At 43.7% G+C, this 10,922-nt stretch overlaps 1 pseudogene; it reads left to right on the top strand.

The window, feature by feature from the left end:
* Positions 1 to 474: 474 nt before the first annotated feature.
* On the top strand, positions 475 to 593 carry LOC134984741 (5S ribosomal RNA; annotated as a pseudogene).
* Positions 594 to 10,922: the final 10,329 nt, after the last annotated feature.

The raw sequence follows: 10,922 nt of genomic DNA, 5'->3' as shown, positions 1-10,922 counted from the left end.
TATTGCTATATTTTGTCCTGCATCTAGCTTATCCCTAGTAAGCAATTTGTGCCTCACTTTTCAAAAGGTGGAAATACAAAAAGAGGTATATTCTGTCCTGCATCCAGCTTGCAGTTAGTAAGCATTTTGTGCTTTACTTTTCAACTTGATGTTATTTCACTGCTAATAAGTTTTCTTCCTGCAGATTCATTTCACTTTTGGCCTGTGGGGCAATGCTCACATGCTCACTGCTATTGCCATAATTTTGCTGTGGGAATTTGTGACTATTAATACTCTGTTTCAGTATCAGTTTCCACTCCATTGATTGCATAATCACATACAATGGGATGTATTATCCAGACACTTTGAAGTAGCTTGGAATTTCTTTTCCCTACTCCTTCCCCCCCCCCCCCCCCCCCACTCTTCTTTTCCTTGACCGGCTCAAGCCTATCAAGCAATTGGTGTTTCCACACGCAGATAGGTACCCACGTGACTATCTACAGTCATACCATGCTGGATATGCCCGATCTCGCCTGATCTTGGAAGCCAAGCAGCATTGGGCCCGGTCAGTACCAGAGATGGTGACCCTCTGGGAATACTGGGTACTGTAGGATCAAGGAACATACCTTCCGTGCAGACACCTATTACTGACCAGTATTCCTTATCCAAATTTTGCAGTATATTTCCTATACCTACCTTTCAAGAAGGAGTCCGGAGTCGTTTAAGCCGGTTTTTCTTGTTTCTCTCATATGAATATACTCACGTATAAAAATTCATAAATCAATAGAGAAAACAAGATCTACCTAATTTTCGCTCTGAATAATTTCAAATATCAATACTCGCTTAATCTTAGTGGATGTGCACACATATTATTTGCCACCCACTCTATACCAAGTGAGTCACAATCGTCTTTTCACCATTTAATACTTTTTTTAAATCTACTTGCTGATATATACAGCATGATTTATGTATTTTGTCTGTCTTTTTTCGTCTGACAATTATTAAAAGTTACGTTTTATTCTTACATACACAATTACTAAATATTCCAATCCTATCAACAATTTACTGTATACAAAGTGTGCCCCAGAGAGACACAGAATCAGTCTATTTTTTGCCTCTTTGCAAAAAAACCCCTTTCAATAGTTTGTCCTGAACTAATGTCCGGGAGCACCGCCAACCTCGTTCTATCCTAAAAGCCTGATAGGCCAAGTGGTAGCTTTATGTTGGTCATTAACTTTGCCTTTTGGCATATTAAATTGGTTATAAATTGTTACTACACAATCTGGTCCTGTGCAGATTCCTAAACCCAAACCCACTGTTTTGTCAAGATTGTGCTAAGCACAAAGTATCCCGATCCTTGGTGGTCGGGCAACTCATGCCTCTTGCAATTCCACTCAGGCCATGGTCACACATTTCCATGGATTTCGTGGTGGATCTTCCGCTGTCATCCAGGTTCCAGGTGATTTGGGTAGTTGTAGACTGTTTTAGCAAAATGGCCCACTTTACTGCTCTTCCCCGATTACCCTCCGCTCAAGTTTTGGCAGTTCTGTTCCTCCCCCATATCTTCAGGCTCCGTGGTTTACCTATGGATATAGTCTCAGACCGGGGACCACAGTTTATTGCCCTTATTTGGAAACGTTTTTGTGTCTCGTTAAACATAAAACTCTGTTTAACATCCGGATACCATCCACAGTCTAATGGGCAGACTGAACGTGTGAATCAGTCACTGAAACAATATTTACGTCTTTATACTGCCAAACTTCAGAATGATTGGTCAGATTTTCTTTCTCTGGCCGATTTTGCCTACAATAACTCTTGCCATTCATCCACCAAAGAGTCTCCATTCTTTTCGGTCCTGGGCTTTCACCCTAGAGCCAATTCCTTTACTCCTCATTATCCAGCTTCTTGTTTGACCTTAACCTCCCGTCTCAGAGTTATTTGGAAGAAGGTACACCTTGCTCTTAAGATAGCTGCTTTCCGAATTCCGACTTCCGGTTCTGGCTGTGATGCACTAGCAGCGTGTGGAGAGAGCTCCGCTGCCGCCCGCTGGGAAAACACTTTCAAAGGGTTGTAAAACCTCCATTACGGCCCGGTCTTCTCCCCCACGCCACTAGTGGAAGCCCCCTGCCCACCATGGACCGCTATTTAGCACTTGCTATGCTCTCGAAAAAAGAGCAAAAGCGGGAAAAGGAAAAGCGCTGCCTGGAACTTAAAATGGCGCTGGACGCGGAGGTACCGGCGGCGGCTTCCCCCTCCTCCTCCTCTTCAGAAACACTGACAGCGGAGGCTGTGATGCCTGCAGCAACTATTGAATCTGCTCCAACTGCGCGGACCGCAGATCATGTACTTTTTACACCTGCAGTACCTGTTACATATGATGACATGGTGGGGGCGATACGTAAGGCTATGGGGTCCCTAATTAAAGCCCAGACAGAAGATATAAATTAACAATTGACTCAGCTTACGCACTGTGTCCTGCAAACTGAACAAAGGGCAGGAGAAATGTTTCATGACATATCTGAGCTTAAACAAGATATGGCCCATGTTACCCGCTCTCACCACCAGATCTGGAACAAGCTAGAGGATTTTAAAAATAGGTCACGCAGGTCGAATTTACGGGTGGTGGGGCTCCCTGAAACCCTTCGGGGTGTGGCACTGTATACCTTTCTCCGTATCACCCTCACAGAACTGTTGAATATCACTGATTCTTGTCGGGGCATGGTTATAGAGAGAGCACACAGAGTGGGTGCCCAGAAAAGTTATGAGGGAGCCAGACCCAGAGTGGTGTTGTTTAAATGCCTTCATTTCCTGCACATGGAAGAAATTTGGAAAGCATCCCGAAAAATCCTGAATCTCATGTGGGAATCACAGAAAGTTTTAATTTTTCAGGATTATTCGGTGGAACTCTCGAAAGCACGGAAGGCGTTTTCCCCATTATGCTCTAAGCTGGTACAACTCGGCAGGAAATTCTCACAATTATACCCTGCAAGACTCCGTATTTACTCAGGCACCTCCTTTACAGATTTCTTCTCGGCAGATGACGCGGATGCTTTCTTAAATGAGGAAGATTCTGTACGACCACATGGAGATGCATCTGTGGACATATGACCTCTCATAATTAAGCTCCACTGCTAATTGGAGTGCTCTCCTTATATTATTACATGGGTTTATTGTGACTGCTTGCTTAGATCTAATTCTCTATTGCCAGTTTTGCTTTATACTGCTACCTTTAGACCTTGTATTTAAGAGATCTGTGAAATCTACAGACTTTCTACTTGTATTATGTGCAGTAATGGACTGTTGTACCTTGCTGCATGTGGGTCTTTATTGCTGAAACCGTTTATTTTTGAGAGGGCCGGCCGTACTGGTCTATTTCTTACTACCCGGCGGGGTAGGCGAGGAGCTTCTCCTCCTTCCTTATGGTTATGTTATTACTTCCTTCGTTTAACCCCGGAAGTTATTTAATTATGTTAAGAATGTTCTTCTTGACTGCTATTTTTCTGACTTGTAATTTCGTTGTCTCGCTGCTAGATGGGCGGCAACGATTACTTCTTCTATGGTTTCGCTGCGATACGTGGATTATTAATTCCACGTCTCCTTTTCTCTGCTTTTCAATTCTCTTTTTCTCTTTCTCCTCTCTCCCTTCCCCAAATACTGATTTGTCACAATGGAGTATTGTGTACCAATGTTTATTCGTATATCTGATATCTGCTGCTTATATATTATCATGCTCACCTGTATCCACCTTACTACAAACTGATAATTAGATGACTACGATTACACTAGGGTCTTGGAATATTGGAGGGATCAACTCTCCACATAAAAGGTTTTGTTATACCTAAACAAATTGAAGAGAGATGTGGTATATTTGCAGGAGACCCATTTAAAAGAATCTGAGATGCTCAAACTGAATTCTCTGTCGTGGAAACTGATTGCATCCTCACCATATACATCCAAGGCTAGTGGTGTAGCTATATTAGTTATACAACATGTTAGGATGGAAATTAAGGAAACAATAGTGGATCCTGAGGGTAGATATGAGGTATGTAGAGTTCTTCTGGATAATAATGCCTATTGCCTATGCAATTTGTATGCCCCAAATACGAATGTGCAGCCCTTCTTGCAAAATATATTGCAGATTCTCACGCCTTATTCAGACATTCCTATTATCATAGGGGGTGACCTCAATGCGGTGTCCTCTTTGTTGCTAGATAGACAATTGCCCCAATGTAGGAAAGTCAAACTACCCAAAAAAGGTGTTCCCTGGTTTACAAGATCAATGAACCTGATAGATATATGGAGAACTCTTAATCCGATGGATAAGGCATATACGTGCCTCTTGGCGGCGCATAACACGTTATCTAGGATTGACTACTTGCTGCCCTCCATAACAATAATGCCCAATATAACGACAGTAGGTACTGAGCCCATCACAATATCCGATCATGCAGTAGTGTGGTTGGACATGACATTACAGACAGATAGGGGTCCTTTCTGATCTTGGAGATTCCCATCGTCAATGGCATTATCTTTTGATTTTAGAGGAATGCTTATTGAGGCCTGGGACTCTTACTTGGCTAATAATGATAGTACTTTAATAGAATCGCCACAGTTATTCAGGCAGGCTTCTAAAACAGTCTTACGAGGTGAAATTAGTTCCTATACCTCTAAAGTTTATAAAAAATTGCATAATGACTTTCTCCAAGCCCAGCAATCATCGACAGACAACTTTCAGGCTTATAAAACTTCCCCGACGGCAGTGAACAGGGATAATTACTCAAAGGCGAGGGTGGAGTTTGAGAGTTTGCCAAAATGGAATCCCGTCATACTTTTAAAAAAGACGCCAAATTCCACCGTTTTGGCAATAAATCAGGGAAACTCCTCTCCAGTTTACTGAGAGGACAAAGGTCACCTATGCTTGTACATCCTCTTAAGACTAGCACAGGTTTGGTTACAACAGATAGTGTTCAGATTTCCCAGATAATGCAAACATTTTACGCGGACTTATATTCAGAACCCCCACCGCCAAACCCAGATGCAAAATTATTTTGGGAGAACTTACCAGTCCCCCAGTTATCAGATGGACATAGGGATCAGCTGATCCTGGCTATCTCTGAGGCAGAGGTATCCAAGGCCATCGCGAACCTTAAAACCAGCAAAGCACCGGGCTCGGACGGCCTTACATCTGAATACTATAAATTACTGGCCCCTAGGCTTATCCCTCTACTTACTAAAGTGTTTAACAGTATCTTCACCACTGGGAATATGCCACTATACTTTAATTCGGCAGTGCTTAATGTCCTTCCCAAAGTGCAAAGAAACTTATCTGATCCGGGGTCGTATAGACCAATCTCCTTGCTCAACTTAGATTATAAACTTCGAACCAAAATATTAGCGGAAAGGCTTAAATCAGTATTACCCACTTTGATCCACTGTGATCAGACAGGCTTTATAGCGGGCAGATTCTCTGTGGTCAACTTCAGGAAAGTGTTAACAGCTATAGATATATCCCAGCGTGAGTGCCAAAGATTCCTGCAGTGATTTTGTCATTGGATGCGGAAAAAGCCTTTGACATGGTGCATTGGGAACACCTGTATGACACAATACAACGATTTGGCATCCCCATTTTATCAAAACATTGTATACCAACTCTAATACTCATGTTCTATGCAATGGTTACCTGTCACCAGCGTTCTCTATTTATCGAGGCACAAGACAGGGCTGCCGACTCTCACCTCTCCTGTTTGCGCTGGCCTTGGAGCCCCTAGCGATTGCCATCCGGCAGACACTTATACCAGGGTATCAGGATTAGGGAAGTGGATCTTCACATCTCATTGTTCGCAGATGACATGTTACTATTCGCCTCGAATCCTCATGAAACATTGCCTGTGGTATTTAGTTTGATTATTGACTTTGGTAAATTCTCGGGCAATAAAGTAAATATCAAAAATCTGAACTCATCCCTTTAAATGGAGAACCCACATATCTGGCGTCACGGGGTCCACTCCACAATCTAAGAGTAGCCACTACAGCAATAAAATACTTGGGCATTCAGATCCCTGTAAAATACATGACTTATATAGACTCAACTACACCCCTACAATACTTGCCATGTCCAGAAAAATTCACACATGGAGATTTCTGCCGTTGTCAATGTTAGGACGGAACGCACTGATTAAACCGGTACTCTTCCCCCAGCTATCATATCTGATTCAGATGTTACCGATGCGTCTGTCCAGAGCGGATGTCATCCTCGTCCAGAAATTATTTAGTAAATGTATCTGGAGGAAAGAGTAGGATTTCTAATGTGCATCTGAAATGACCACGTGCAATAGGTGGGATCGGCTTGCCAGATGTTCTGCATTTTCACACTCTGTCCATTATCGATACATATTACAGAGAAGTGTTTACACATTGTATCCCTTGGATTGCGCTGTGATGGCACCATTTTTCCCAGGGGCTTTACTGCATATGACCGAATCTAAAATCCCCCTTACCGCCCGCAACCATTTGCTGTTCCGGGACACATACGCTTCCTGGAAGGCTCTAAACAAGAGATTAAATAGCAATCCTAAGTATCCTCATTTGTTACCCTTGTGGGGTAATCCTATGTTTCTGCCTGGATTGGGTGATGCGGTCTTTTACCGTCTACAACTAAAAGGTATTAAATAGATAACAGACGTGTTTGATCCAGGAGGGGTTATGCTTTCCTTTATAGGTGTACAGGAACGATATGGCGTACATAGATCCTCTCTATACGCATACTTACAGATTAGGCATTATATTTTATCACTGTCAGTAGATATGACTAATTTGTCACGCTCAGACCCTTTGTTCTCTATACTGCAAGGAGCAGGGACTCGACCATACAAAACAAGACTGTTACATCATAAGCTGGTTGCTACGAATAATGTAAAAATACAAAGTCAGGTTGTGCTGTCATGGACACAGTTTATTCCCACTATAGGTGACTCAACAGGTATATTTGATCAGTCTGACAGGACGTTAGGATTATTACAAGCTTCCTCTTTACAGGAGGTACACATTAAAACAAGTTACAGAGCATATATCTTACAAGCTCAGAGGAAACATTTTGTTCCGGAAGAATCTGGAAGATGCTTGAAGTGTTCTCACTCTTCAGCTACATTCTTTCACAACTTCTGGGAGTGTGGAGTTATAAAGAAATTCTGGAACAAAATAGTTCAATATATTAAGTGTACTTATGGTATTAGAGCTACTCTTCTTCCACAAGCTATTACTATTTATTTACACCTTGGAATCTGGACAAGAGACATACACATTGTGACAAGAACACTGGGATAGTGTTTGAGGGCAGGTATGTTTGTCCCAGGTTCTTGTCTTACATGTATTAGGAAACTTCTAGGAAAATGTTTTGTTTTGTCAAAACCTTTTCAGTGTATTGGAAAAGCTGTATAAGGGCCCTGAAAGAGAGATAGGGCAAGTTCCAGACATTGGGCCCAGATCGGGTCTTTTGCCTCACAGAGGGCTAATCAGGGCTTTCAGCTGTGTAAGAGCCTTTTAGGGCTGCTAGCCTGATTAGTGTGGGGGAGATTGCCTGGGGAGAGACTGCAGAATCTCTGTGAAAGGAGCTTCCTTATACAAGTGAGCTATACAGTGTTTACTGGAGAACTCTGTGTTTTTGTTTAGTGATAGTTAGGAACGTCTTATGTTTAGTTAGTGCCAGACAGGCAAGGTCTTTTCTTTTGATGTTTGTTTTGTTTTCTGTTCAATAAAACTGGTCGTGGCCAGTTACACCCCACACTGGACTTGTGTGATTCCTCAGCTGCTATTTACCCCACGAAACGGCACCTTGTTCCCTTACAGTGTTACAACTTGGTAGAGAATGCGAGCATGCCGCTCTGCGCATAAGTGAAAGCAGCAGCTTTATGAGGTCTGCAGAAAACTGTGGTTTATGCAGATACAGCCCAGTGTGAAGTTGCTGAGACTCACCCCAAGGGTTTGATATATGTCCTGGGCGAAAGCAGCTACAAAGCCGCCTGAAAAATCTGTCGACATGGAGGAACTGCTTAAAGCCCTGCTGCAAGCTACAGCGGCTCAGCAAGAGGCCAACAGACAGCAGCAGGTGGCAATGGAGGAAAATTGGAGACTACAGCAGGAGGCCAACAGACAGCAGCAGGTGGCAATGGAGGAAAATTGGAGGCAACAGCATCAGGATAGAGAGGCCTTAGCAGAAGTGGTGCAGAGACTTGCATCTCGGGTTGGAGATGTGGCTGTCAGTGCTCCAACCAGCTCTAGTTCTATACGGGCTATTTCCTGCAGAAAATGACAGAGGCTGATGATGTGTAGGCCTACCTGACCAAGTTTGAAAGGACTGCCGAGCGTGAGAACTGGCCGAAAGCACAGTGGGCCAGTCTGCTGGCACCTTTTTTGTCAGGTGAGCCCCAAAAAGCGTACTTTGATTTAAGCCCTGCTGAGGCTCAGGACTATGATAAACTAAAGACTGAGATCCTGACCCGCCTGGGAGTCATGCTGTCAGTACGAGCACAACGGGTGAACCGTTGGGTGTACGCCATGGAGAAGCCTCCGCGCTCCCAGATGCACGACCTTATTCAGCTAACAAAAAAATGGCTACAGCCAGAGACATTAACTGGTCCCCAGATGGTTAAAAGAGTCGTCATGGACCGCTACTTGAGATCTTTGCCCATGGTCATGCGCAAGTGGGTGAGCCATGGAAACCCGGGTACTGCTGACCAATTAGTGGACATGGTAGAGAGGTATATGGCAGCAGAGGAATTACTGATGACCACCCAGCAACCCATAGATCCTCGACAGCGCCCTTCATTAAAAACTGGTAAGACTGTTCCGTGGGAACACGTTGCTGGGCGGTTAAGAGAAAGCAAGGCTGGAGAGACTGTAAACACTGGCCCTGGAGACAGGCCAATGGGGCTAGAACGGTCTATGCTGCCCAAACAGGTTGATAATCGTGTGGTTAAATGTTTTAGATGTGGTATGCCAGGTCATGTTATTGCCAATTGCCCAGTCACGCAAGAACCCATGCAATGGGATGCTGCCTTTGAATGTCGCAGAATGTCTTTCTTTGCTAGGTTAGCCTGTATTGTGGTACCTTCACCTAAGTTGGAAAAACAAATGTGTGACATGTTCTTAGAGGGTAACCGGGTGGAGGCCTTGCTAGATTCAGGAAGTTTAGTTGCCCTTGTGAAAGCTGGGTTAGTGAACCCCTTAAAGGTCCAGCAAATACCTATTGGGGAAACGTGCATACATGGCGATACCCAACATTATGTCACTGCTGAAGTGAATATAGAAACTTGTTGTGGGTCAGCAATGGTTAAAGTAGAACTGGTCCCCACCTTGGTGCATAAGGCCATAATAGGGAGGGATTTTCCTTATTTTGGGAAACTGTGGGAATTACGTTTATCAACAGATGTGAGAAGTAAAGAGCCAGTTGATAATACCGGTGATTGTATGGATGTACGTGTGTCTTTGGAACTTTCTCACCCCTTGCCTTTTGCCAGTTTGGCTGGCGAAGTGACAGATGGGGAGTCCAGTGAGGATCCTCTTGCTGGGAACAGAGACATAGTAGTTAGAAATGAAAGCGTGCTTGACCTGGAGGTAAAGAAGGATCTGTTTGCATCTGAACAGTTAAAGGATCCTACCTTGATAAAGGCTAGAGAGAATGTTAAGATTGTTAATGGGGAACCTGTGGTACCAGGTGACAGGGTAACGTATCCCCACATGGCCATCTGTAATGAGCTCTTCTACCACATTGTCAAAAAAGGTGAGGATGTGGTGGAACAGCTGGTAGTTCCCCAGCCTTATCGGAGAACGGTACTAGATTTGGCTCATAGTCACGTTACCGCAGGACATTCAGGGGCAGAAAAAAACACTGAAAGAGTTTTTTACAAAGGTTCTTTTGGCCAGGGGTTTATAAAGAAGTGTCTGAATATTGTTCTTCCTGTCCTGAATGCCAGTATCATGCCCCTAGACCCCATTTCAGGAGCCCACTAGTTCCCATGCCTATTATAGAGGTTCCGTTTGACAGAATAGCCATGAATCTCGTGGGGCCCTTGTTAAAGTCTGCTCGGGGCCATCAGTATATCCTGGTAATTATGGACTATGCCACTCGATATCCTGAGGCTGTCCCTTTACGCACTATCACAACCAAGGCGATAGCTAGGGAGCTGGTGCAGTTTTCAGTAGAGTGGGAATACCAAAAGAAATTTTGACCAAGGTACTCCATTTATGTCAAAGGTCATGAAAGAATTGTGCAAATTATTTAAGGTCACTCACCTCAGGACATCCATCTACTATCCCCAAACTGACGGGTTGGTGGAAAGATTTAATAAAACATTAAAAAGTATGTTATAAAAGGTTGTTGAGAGAGATGGAAAAAACTGTGATTGTTTGTTGCCCTACTTGTTAATGGCCATCAGAGAAGTTCCTCAGTCCTCTACGGGGTTTTCTCCATTTGATTTGTTGTATGGTAGGCACCCCAGAGGGCTGTTGGACATTGCCAAAGAGACATGGGAAGGACAGCCCACTCCTTATAGAAGCATTATTGAACATTTAAAGCAAATGCAGGATAGGATTGCAGCCGTGGTACCTATTGTCAGAGAGCACATGGAACAGGCCCAAAGTGCTCAACAGAGGATATATAACTGGAGTGCCAAGATACGGGAATTTTCTCCCGGAGATAGAGTTCTTGTTTTGGTACTCACTGTGGAAAGCAAATTCCTAGCTAAATGGCAGGTTCCATTTGAGATTAGGGAAAAAGTGAATAAGGTTAATTACAAAGTATACCAGCCGGGAAAGAGAAAACCCGAACAAATCTACCATGTTAACTTAATCAAACCCTGGAAAGATAGGTTGTCTCTGTCAGCGGAGCCTTGCCCTTCGGTGTCTTCACCTCGGTTGCTTCCCGCAGTAAAGGTCTCAGAGACGTT

Source organism: Pseudophryne corroboree (assembly GCF_028390025.1).
Source record: "Pseudophryne corroboree isolate aPseCor3 chromosome 3 unlocalized genomic scaffold, aPseCor3.hap2 SUPER_3_unloc_79, whole genome shotgun sequence".
Lineage (NCBI taxonomy): Eukaryota > Metazoa > Chordata > Amphibia > Anura > Myobatrachidae > Pseudophryne > Pseudophryne corroboree.
The sequence above is the reverse complement of the archived record's forward strand: the minus strand, read 5'-3'. Positions and strand labels throughout refer to the sequence as shown.